The sequence below is a fragment of the Nyctereutes procyonoides genome, unplaced genomic scaffold, assembly GCF_905146905.1.
Source record: "Nyctereutes procyonoides isolate TBG_1078 unplaced genomic scaffold, NYPRO_anot_genome, whole genome shotgun sequence".
NCBI classification, from domain to species: domain Eukaryota; kingdom Metazoa; phylum Chordata; class Mammalia; order Carnivora; family Canidae; genus Nyctereutes; species Nyctereutes procyonoides.
In genome coordinates this window covers 32272785-32282996 of record NW_026575140.1, presented here as the reverse complement: position 1 = coordinate 32282996, position 10212 = coordinate 32272785, and positions in this window count along the sequence as shown.

Below are 10212 nucleotides of genomic sequence, written 5' to 3'. Positions count from 1 at the left end.
GCCATGGGGACAGCCAGAGACAGGCAAGGCGGGCTGGATGCTCCTGCTAACAGAATCTGCGGTGGGGGGCGGGGCGGCCCTCATCCATGCGCTGGACAGGCCCAAGGACAGGAGGCACTAAGGTCCCTTCTCTGGAGACCAGCTTCTGCAGACAGGCCCCAGAAGTATTTCCAAATCACAGGGAGGGAATTATTTCTCTCAGAGGTATCTTCATTTCATCATTACAGCACATTATAAGAAGTCAAGTCTGTCCTTCTGCAAGGTCAGTGTTTAACTAATGCCCTTCTCTCCATTAGCTTTTGCTGTCCTCACGCTATTTATGTCCTGAGCAATGACTGGGGGCTGCGTGCTGATGGCATAATTTCTATTTCCGAGTGCACGGACAGCTTCCAGTGGGCTCGGTGGAGCTGATTGCCTCTGGATGATGAAGACTGCCCCCCCGCCCCCAGCTCTGCACCCTAGCACCCCCGGCCAGATGACCGCAGGCGAGTGGGTCCCAGATATGCCTCCGACAGCAACATGCCGTCTTCAGGGTGGGGGTAGACAGGGGACAGCACACCCTGCCTGGAGCGGGTCATCTCCTTCAGCCCAGGGCCAAGCAGCTGCAGGCAGATCCTCACAGAAATCTCCGGGCCTCTCCACTTGGCAAGGAGGAGTCGGGGTCCAGAGAGCAAGGGCGCTGCACACTGACTTCCATGCTTTGCCTGGTGGCACGAACGTCACGGAACTCAGCGGGGCCCACAGGCAGGGCAGCAAGGGGACAACCAGGTGCGGTTCAGTGAAAGCCCATCTTCCAGCCATAGGCTTGACATCTGCCATGACCTAGTGCAGGTCTCCCTCCACGCCTTCCGCTGTCTGAGGACCAAAGGGACCTCGTCTTGTCCAAAGTGAGAGAAACCCAAAGCCATTGGCCCTAAACCGAAGCAGCTGTGTGTCTGTGGTGCGGGGCAGGGGGTCTTCTAGATTTGGCACCGGAGCCCCTTCCCTGCACACATGGGCCCCTTCTGCACAAGGGACGGGACCCTGTGGGGCTCATTCCCCTGTTAGCATTCTCAGATGTGACACCCAGACCTGCTGCCACCTTCCCAGGATGGGCACCTCTGGTGTGTGGCCAGGACTGGGGTTCCCTCTCCAGCCAGCGCTCCTTCACCCCCCCTGTCCCCACCGCCCTGGGTCTTCAGAACACATCCCTGCTGCCACCGGAGTCCCTCCCTCCTCGCCCACCCCTACTGGCTCCAGCACTTCCTGCTGGCGCTGCCCCCACCAGACTCCTAAGTCTCCCTCTGGCCTGCCCTCCACAGGCATGGTCACAGCACTGTCCCTCACAGGAAGTCCACAGAGCACAAGCCAGCCTGGCCAAGCTCAACCCCTGCGCGCTGGCCCCAGGGAACTCTGAGCCCCCCAGGCCCAATTCCTGTTCTTGCAGGTCCACCCCCCATCTCACTTGCTCTACCAGCAACTGGGCCAGCAAATTCACCTGACTCTGCCCCTCCCTTCACAATGTCCCTCTAGACCACCATCGTGGGGGCCAGCCTCACACCCAGCACACAGATACCCCCTGACCTCCTGGGTCCTGAGTGTGCGCCAAGCCCTGTGGCCACAGCACCTCCAGGTCTGGCTGCCCCTGCTACTCATTGCCCCTGGTCCTAGCTCACGACCCTGCTGCCACATGAGCCTCCGGGCACTTGGCCCCTCCGGCCTCTGCTTACATCCTGATCCCGGGGCATCATTGCAGGTGCCGTGTCCAGGCAGCCTACCCCTGCCACTGCTCACCTTGCTGCCACGGCGGCCACCTGTGCCCCCTGTTGGACTTGCAGGCAGGTGCCACCCACAGGATGTAAGAACACCTCCTGATAAGGGGCCACGCTGCAGAGACACCACCAGGCACACAAAACAGGCAGACGCAACCCCACTCCCAGCCGCGGCCCTAGCCAGAGCACCACGTTCTCTGGGATCCCACTGCCCTCCTGCCCACAGGTCCCGAGGGAGCCGCCGGGAGAAGTGAGTGTCCCACGATCCCCTTGTGCTCCCGAGGGTACAGTGTTCTTGGCTGAGGGTCCCGCCTTGGCCTGCAGGGGCCCTGGAGCTGGTCTTGGCCACGCTGGGGGGTGCTCCCCAGCCTGGCTGGCCCACAAGGGAGTTCCCCCACCTTAGACGCCAGACTTCAGCTCGCAGGAGTTCTTTCCGAAGCCTTTATGTCAATTTTAATTATCAGCAAGATAAAGGTCACTGCTGCCTCTGGGACCGGTGTGGGGGGGTGAGGGCGACTCTTAACGGGAGGCTGCGCTGCGGGGAGATCAGCGCTTGACCTCTCTGGGAGGAAATGTCGATTAATTATCTTTTTACAGCCAACTCAATTAGACTCCCTAATCACCTGTGTAGGACACGGAGACAAAGGCGGAGCGTCGGGGGAGCAAACAAGCCTCACGCAGGCAGGGCCGCGACGGTCAAACGGCCGCTGTGGGCCCGGGCGGAGAGCCAGCCACGGGCTGGATGTTTTCTTCATTTAAGTGAAAAAAAAAAAAAAAAAGTTATCGGCCCTAAGGGGCCGAGAGTCCTCTCATGTGGAGGTGACCAGACACACTGCATTAGGCTTTAGGGCGGACTCAATTAGCCAAGGAGCCGGTTGCTTCCCAAGGCAAAGCAGCCGGCAGGGCGAGGGGCTCCATGACCCAGAGGGAGAGGAGGCAGTGTGAGCGCTGGGCAGGGCTGGGGGGCCCCTTGGGCCCCTTCTCAGATGGCCCAGGTCACCACCGTGTGCCTCCTGCCCACCTGTCCATGTGTACGGTGGGGGCTGGCCCCACAGACCTCCAGATGTTGTCTTTGACTCGACCATGGGGCAGGGCCTATGGCGCTTCCCCTGCCTCATGTCCACGCAGGCTACACCCTGGGTTGGGGGAGGCGCCTGCGGAGCCAGTCCAGACACAGATGGTCCCCATGTGGGGCCCTAAGACCTGAGGCAGGGTTGGGTTCATAGTTTCATCCAGAGGTTTTCAAATTCAAGCATTTCCCAAGGAGCCTGTGTAAGAAGCAGGCTAGCAGGGAGCGTGTGGCCCAGCCTGGAGGGGGCAGGGAGGGCGGGACGCATGTGTTCAGGACCCCTGGCCCTGTGGCAGCAGGTCAGGACCCTGGGCCCCTTGGGTGGAGCTCGGCAGCGCACACACCAGGAGGGCACAGCACTGTACTCATGGGGAGCCTGCTGCCTGCCTTCCCCTCCCTTTATTGAAGCATGAAAAATGGACTTGACACAAAGCCACTGTCCCTGTTGGCCCAAGTCCTTTCTGGATGCGCAGAAAATAAAGGACGTACTGCCCTGTCCTCTCCTATGCGTGTGTTCTGAAGAGGGCCATGAGTTCTGTGCCAAGTGGCTAAAGCATCCTCTCTCCCCAGATCTTCCTGCTACCTTGGGGGCGTGCCACTGTTTCCAGACTCCCTCCTGGAGCTATACTGAGCTGGAATGCCACACGGGATGTGAAGGGGAGGGGATTCTGCTGGCAACCCCGGGATGGGGGCACTGATGTGGGGTCTTCCATGAGCCCATCATGGACATCCCCCTACTCCTCACCTCTAGAAGGTCCCCTGGCTAGGCTATTTGTACCAAGAGGCCAGGGTGAGGCTGGGCCACCCCTGGGATGACCGATGGAAACACCAGCCCCAGAGGGCTGAGGCGGGCAGCCTGCCACCCACACAGGGTGACCCCCTGCAAGGGGCTGCTTCTCATCTTGCAGAGGCAGCTCATCCAGAAAGCAGCAGCCCATCTGGGCGATGAGCAGGGTGGAGCAGGCGACCAGGCCCTAGGCACGGCCCTGGGATGCGGGGTCTGGGCACTGCAGCTGACCTCAGGATGTGCTGGTGCGGGTGGCTGCGTGAGGCACTCCTCGCAGGTGGCGAGCTGTGTACTTATTCAGAAGCTTCCCCTGTAGCCCTTGGGCCACCTGGACGGTGTGTGTCTTGGGAGGGCTGGCCGAGGGTAGCTCTGTGCACCTCAGCCCCCGGGGGCTCTCAGGACAGGCCTGAGCAGAGGCCTCGAGGCCACGAAGGGCTGCCTGCAGGCGGTCAGCAGGTGGTGCGGGGCCCTTCACTGGGGCTGGCCCAGAGGTCGGAGGTCTCCTGACTTGGCAGCACGCCTTGCCTTCTGAGAGGGATGGAGTTGGCCCGTGGCTGAGGCTGTGCTTCTAGCAAAAGAGAACTCCCTGCTTGCATCCTTCTGGGAAAGGATGAGGGTACCTGTCGTGTCTCTAGGAGCAGAATAGGAGCTGCTGAGCGGCCCGGGAGAGAGAGAACCATGGGCCAGCGGCCTGTACCAGAAGGAGGTAGCTGGGTCTACGGCCTCCAGTCACATGACCTGGGTGTGAGCACACACTTGCACACACACCCTACTTGGGAAACATGCACATAGGTGCACACAGTCTGCACATAAGGGCACACACAGAAACATTCCTATGGGTCGCCTCATGATACACAGTGGGGCGAGGACTCATCTGGCATGTGGGCTCCCACATGAATGTGCATGCCTGGCCCATCCCCTCAGTCCCAGGACAGATCCCCAGCCACTCATCTGGCTGACTCTGCCCAGCATGGGGGCCTGCCCACCCACCACTGCCCAGGACAGCAGCAACCCCAAACAGGCCCCTTCTCGGAACCTTCCCCAGGTCAAGGTTCTCGCCCTCCTGAGTCTCCTGCGCATGCCCCTATCGGCTGGGGCAGGGGCCTGACCCGAGCACTGTACCTGCGCCCTGTGGACAGAGAGTCACAGGCAGCAATATGGTGACAAGAAGAAGGCCAGAGGCTCCAGACTCGGGGTGAGACACAGCAGTAGCCCAGAAGGGCAAACAGGGCTCTGACCATCGCAAACCAGGAGCCCTTGCTGGTAGGTCCTAGGAGGGAGGAGAGCTGCACAGGGGCAGCTGTCCAGGTGGGATGTGTCCCCTCCCCTTCGTGGCTAAACCTGAGGCAGATCAGGACACAATGAAGTCTCCGTCCCTGACTGGCCTGGGCTTGTCCAGTGGACTGCCTAAATCCCCCAGGTCATGGGGAAGGGGCCCACCTCGCCCCTGAGGTGTGAGCATGGAGACTACCTTGGGGACCACCCCCTGGGCCCCCTGGGATAGGCCTCTGAGGCCACAGCCAGGGTGAGAGAGAAGTCTGAGCAGGCTCTGTACTGCAGGAGGCACTTCTGCACCCAGTTCTGGAGCCGAGTTTGCTCCCCCAGGAGCAGCCATCCCAAGGCGCATCTACAGGGGCATGGGCTTGCTACCCTGCGAGAGCTCAGCACTAGCACAGCCTGATGAATGTCCGGGCCTGTCTGCCGCCCTCTTTTCTCTCCAGGGTACCCCACAGATCTGCTCTTGGGGGCCTGGGCGTGGCCCTTGGGCGCCTACCCTGTGGCTGAGCCCAGGCCCCAGACCAGGCAGGCGGCTGCAGGAAGGACAGAGACTGGGGAGCTGCTGGGGAGGGGGCTGCGGTTGCAGGTCCTGTGGCCGCCCATCCCTCGGATGTGTGGTTTCAGGCAGACGTTTGAATTCATCCCATTGGTCCTCCTGCGCTGGCCCTGGAGGTACCACAGAATCCGTCTGTACTTGTTGGGGACATTCCCTCTACCTGGTAGGATTCCTCAATGAGAAACCTACAGCACAAATTTCCCTTTAAAAATACGGGTCTTTCATGCTAGCCAATCTTGTCATCATTAACCATAGACAGTTAATATTATAGTGTGTTACCACCCCAAGCAGCAATGAAATTTCCAGAAGTTCTCTGCTACACATTCCGTCGCTTTTATTGGCAAGATTGGATTAGCAGCAAAGGACACCTTGATTTTTAAAATCATCTTAAATTACGGGTGATTCTTCGTAGGTCCCATCTGATGAACACTCAAAAGCATTTATTCAACGAATGGAAAAAAGGGACCACTCAGATCATTTGGAAACGTTTCCTGGGAGGGTTTTGTGCATTTAAAAGACAGACAGAGAGAGAGAGAGAGAGAGAGAGAGAGAGAGAGAGCAAGCCCGATGCAATCTGAGGTTCTCCTGCTACAGCTTTATTAGGTTCCCAAATCCAATTTACGGGGGATTGTCTGCGCCCCTGGGCTCCGCTGCCTGACAATGTCCCCGCAGCAATTATCAGCACCTGCATTAGGACTCAATGGGCCTAAATTGCCAGGGGGTGAGCAGACACCCCACTGATGGCAATTTACAGAAAAGGGCGCTACCATGGAAAGCTGTGGGTGGGAATTACAAAAGGTTAAACATCTAAATATAAAAATCTTTTTGAATATAACATCAATGTGCTTTGTCACTGAAACATGGGTGCTGTAATTTCACCAAAATAGGGTTTAGAAAACCTGGCGATCGTCCACGCCCATGAAATCGCCTGTTCTCAGCAAAACGCAAATCGTCTGTTCGAAAGTTAAAACAATTCAATGACTGAAATATTTCATATCAACAAAATAATCAAACACTGATTTTGGCAATTACATGTTACTGACATGAGGCCTCTGGAAAGAGAATTTTCTCCCTTCCTTTTACTTATTTGCGTGATTGGAAACTAAGGTTTTAGAGGGTTCGCTTTCTTAATTGTGGGTTGGACGGGTGAGGCCAGGCTGAGCAGCTGGTCCCTGTGGGGTGTGGGCAAGGGAATGAACTGGAAGGGCCGGCGGAGCCCTGCCTTGGGTGCCCATGTCCCGTCCATGTGCCCCACGTTCTGTTGACTGGAGGGGCTAGGAGCACGTGGCTGGAGAAACCCGGTGTACAGCGGGGAGAGAGCACTGAGCGCCTACAGTTGCTTGGCCTGCTGGGGACTGTGCTCCGTGGACCCCAGCCATGTGCGCATGAGCTCAAGAACACGTAGAAACACGGATACTTGCTTTCAAGTGTGGATGATGCCTGTTCCGATTTCCGCCGCGATGCCTCCCTGTAGGGTGGCTCCAGCCCCTTTCCTCCTTCCACTCCCAGGCACCCAACCTCCTGGCTGCTGAGAATGGAAACCCCAAAGTGCTCAGAGTCGACCATGAGGTGGGCAAGGACATCCTGTTACACTGGTGCATCCTTCCAGTGGGGCTCACAGAGACAGGAGGGGCAGGGTGGGGAGGGGCAGGTGGCCTGTCTGTGACTCCTGCTGGTGGCCCAGCCCACACCCAGCAGTACCTCCAGGAGCAAATGCCTGTGAGGGGTGCCTGCAGAGAAAACCAGATGGCCAGGCCCCTGGCCCTGCCTTCACCCACCACTGGGTCAGGGAGGGGGGACACCTGTCCAGGACCAGGGTGGATCCTGCACTGTTTCTTGACCGTGAGTGAACCCTGAGACAGAGACACAAGGCAGGGCCCTCTGCAGCCCTCCTCAGGTCCTGGTGCTGTGGGACCCCACCTTCACACTGCCCATTGGTCTCACACACTAAGCATCTTTACCACCAGTCTCAGTTTTACCAAACCCACGGATCGCTGCCTTACAGTCCTGTCATGGGACCGGGGCACGAGTTTGAGGGACATGGCAGGACTGCACACATGGGACGCACTTCCCATAGAGAGATGTAAAGGAAGGGCCCCTCAGCCTGATCAGTCCCTGGAGGTGGCAGAAAGCCCAGGGCCTTGCTCTCTGCTGTAAGCTGAGGTTGGGTTCGATGACTCGATATACCCATCCTCCCCTTGTTCTCGGGTAACAGAGCCTGATCTTGGCTGGCAAGTTGTATTTCTTGTCTCCTTGTGGGCTGGTATGGTCATGTGACCAAGTTCTGGCCAACGAGGTAGAAGTGACAGTGGGTGTCTTAGAAGGGACGCTTCTTAGAAGAGAAGGTCCATTACCTCTTACACTTCCCCCTTCCTGCTGTCTGGAACAGGGGTATGATAACTGGCACCTGTGCAGGTCTCTGGGGCCACAGGGTGGTGTGGGAAGGTCGATGGAGTAGAAGAGGAAACGGGAATGGGGATCCCTGGCGATCATGGGGGACATCCCCTGCCTCTGAATGTCCATGTGAAATGTTCACATCAATGGAGTTGAAGCCATTGCTGTGTTGTCAGAAGCAGGCTCTTACATGAGCTCAGGATCGCGGAACTGGCGGGGGGGGGGGTGCTTCTGGGGAGCAAAAGCATGTCCTTGGGATGAGGCTTCCACTAGCTGCGCTCCTGTCTGCTTGCACAGCACCTGCTTGGTCACGGGAGGGCGTCCAGTGTCGCCTGTGATCCTGATTGAGAGGGAAGCCCTGGGCTTGGAGTCTGTGTGCAGGAAGAAATGTCAGTGGACCCCCTGCTCAGGGCCACAGAAAGTAGCTTCAAGAGGGACGGTCACCTGGAAGATGTTCTGGCCCACATCTATTTCAGGCGTGTATTGACTGCTCTCTGGGCCTAAACCCTCCAGGCTGCACTTTAGGGGCCTGTCCGTATGTCCCGGCTGCAGGCTGGCTGCCCCCAGCAGATGCTCCCAAGACTTTCAAACACATGTGGCTGTCACCCCGGTTAGACAGAGGCAGTGACTCTTGGCTCGACCCTGACTCATTGCAGGCTTGAAAGGGGTTCCAGGGTCCTGGGAGACGGTCTGGCAGGAGGAAGAGGGCCAAGATCTGGGAGCCATACGAGAAGGCACTGTGCCAGGCCAGGGGTAAGCATGAGAATGACACAGTTTATGGTTTGGCTTTGAGAATACAGACATTCGCTTGTCTGAGAGAAAGATCCCTGATTATGTTGCCCATACACGTGGGGGCTGCCATGGAATGCCACACTTCTTGCTCTTTCAGGATAACGGATAAGGAAAACTTACAAATTAAGGATGTCTTCCCCACATAGTCACAGAATAAGCCATTTCATTAAAAAAAAAAAAAAAACAAGCTTTACCTCCTTCCCACCAAGCAGCTCCCTATCCCCCCGGGTCTGTTTCTGGGTCCCCCCCCCAGCTGGTGCAAGGGGCTCACACACTGTTGGGCTGCCCCACAGCTGGCACCCCCTAGAGTCCACACAGCAAGCTCCCTGGGTTTAGCTGGGGTTTTCTCCTTACAGCGGGACCCCCCGCCCTATTTGCAGCAGAACTGATATGTGCAATGGCTTCATCTACTCTTTGCAGAACGCACCAGAGGACAGACGGCTAGCCAGCATGTCCATGCTCCAGGCTGGAGCACCAGCGGGGCGAGGGGTGCTCTGGGGCAGCTGTTGGGATGGGATCGGTCAGGGCCAGCGGTCCTCCAGAGCATTTGGAGGTGACCCCGTTCCCGTAAGAGAAGCAGAAGCATGTGAGATGTTCACATCAATGGAGTTGAAGCCCTTCAACCCTTCCTGACCCCTGGGCAGCTGTGCATGTTCCTGGCCTGCCACCCGGAGGGGGGGACAGAAGGGGGTCACAATGGGGCGGCAATCTTGGGGGCAGATGCTGCTCACCATCTTGCAGAAGAGGAGGTCGGTACAGCGGTGCCCAGCCAGAGAAGGGCTGAGAAGCAGCAGCCCCACTGTAGGCAGCAGCCCCCAGACACACCTGGCCAAGGACTGGGGCTTGGGCTCAGCCACGATGCCTTCAGAGCTCACACCCCGAAGGCTCAGGGCTCCAACCTGAGTGCTTCTCATAAAACCAAAGGCACGTTCCTCCCCGGTCTCCCGAAAGATAATTTTCCGCAGCACCACACCCGCACCTCAGCAAAGCTAGAAACGTCTCTGAACGTGTTGGCAGCTTGAGACCAGCCCCGCGAGCACGGGGTGAGACCTGCCCCTCGAGTGGCGAGCACCCCAAGCCTGCACAGCCGGCCAGGCCCTGGCCGCCTGCACTAAACATCAAGGAGCAGACGTGGGGGGCCCCCTTTCTGGGCCTGGTTTCCACGGAGACCTCATTACAGGCTCTGAAATCCCTCCCAGTGGAAGGCGTGGCGCCCGGCGAGTGTTTTTACACAGAAATATGAGAACCATTTTGCCCTGCAGCGTAAAATTGCTCGTATAAACTGAGCTGGAAGCCGATGAGGGGTCATGGCCAGGCTCCCCAAGCCCCCCCCTCCCAGCCTGTGGCTCCCCCAATTGAGAGCCCAGGCCGGGTCCGCCCAGCACTCTGTGACTCAGAAGCACCCCTCTGTGGTGTCCAGGGCTGGGATCCTAACTGTGGGGACGGCCCCTCTTCAAAGGCCAAGAAGAGCCTGGAGGCCCCCACAGCTAATGCGTGTGTGAACTTGCCCCTTGGGGACCCTTGAGTCCCGAGAACAAAGCTTGCAATGGTCCTCAAGGATCTGGTGAGCTGTTTCCTGTGGTGA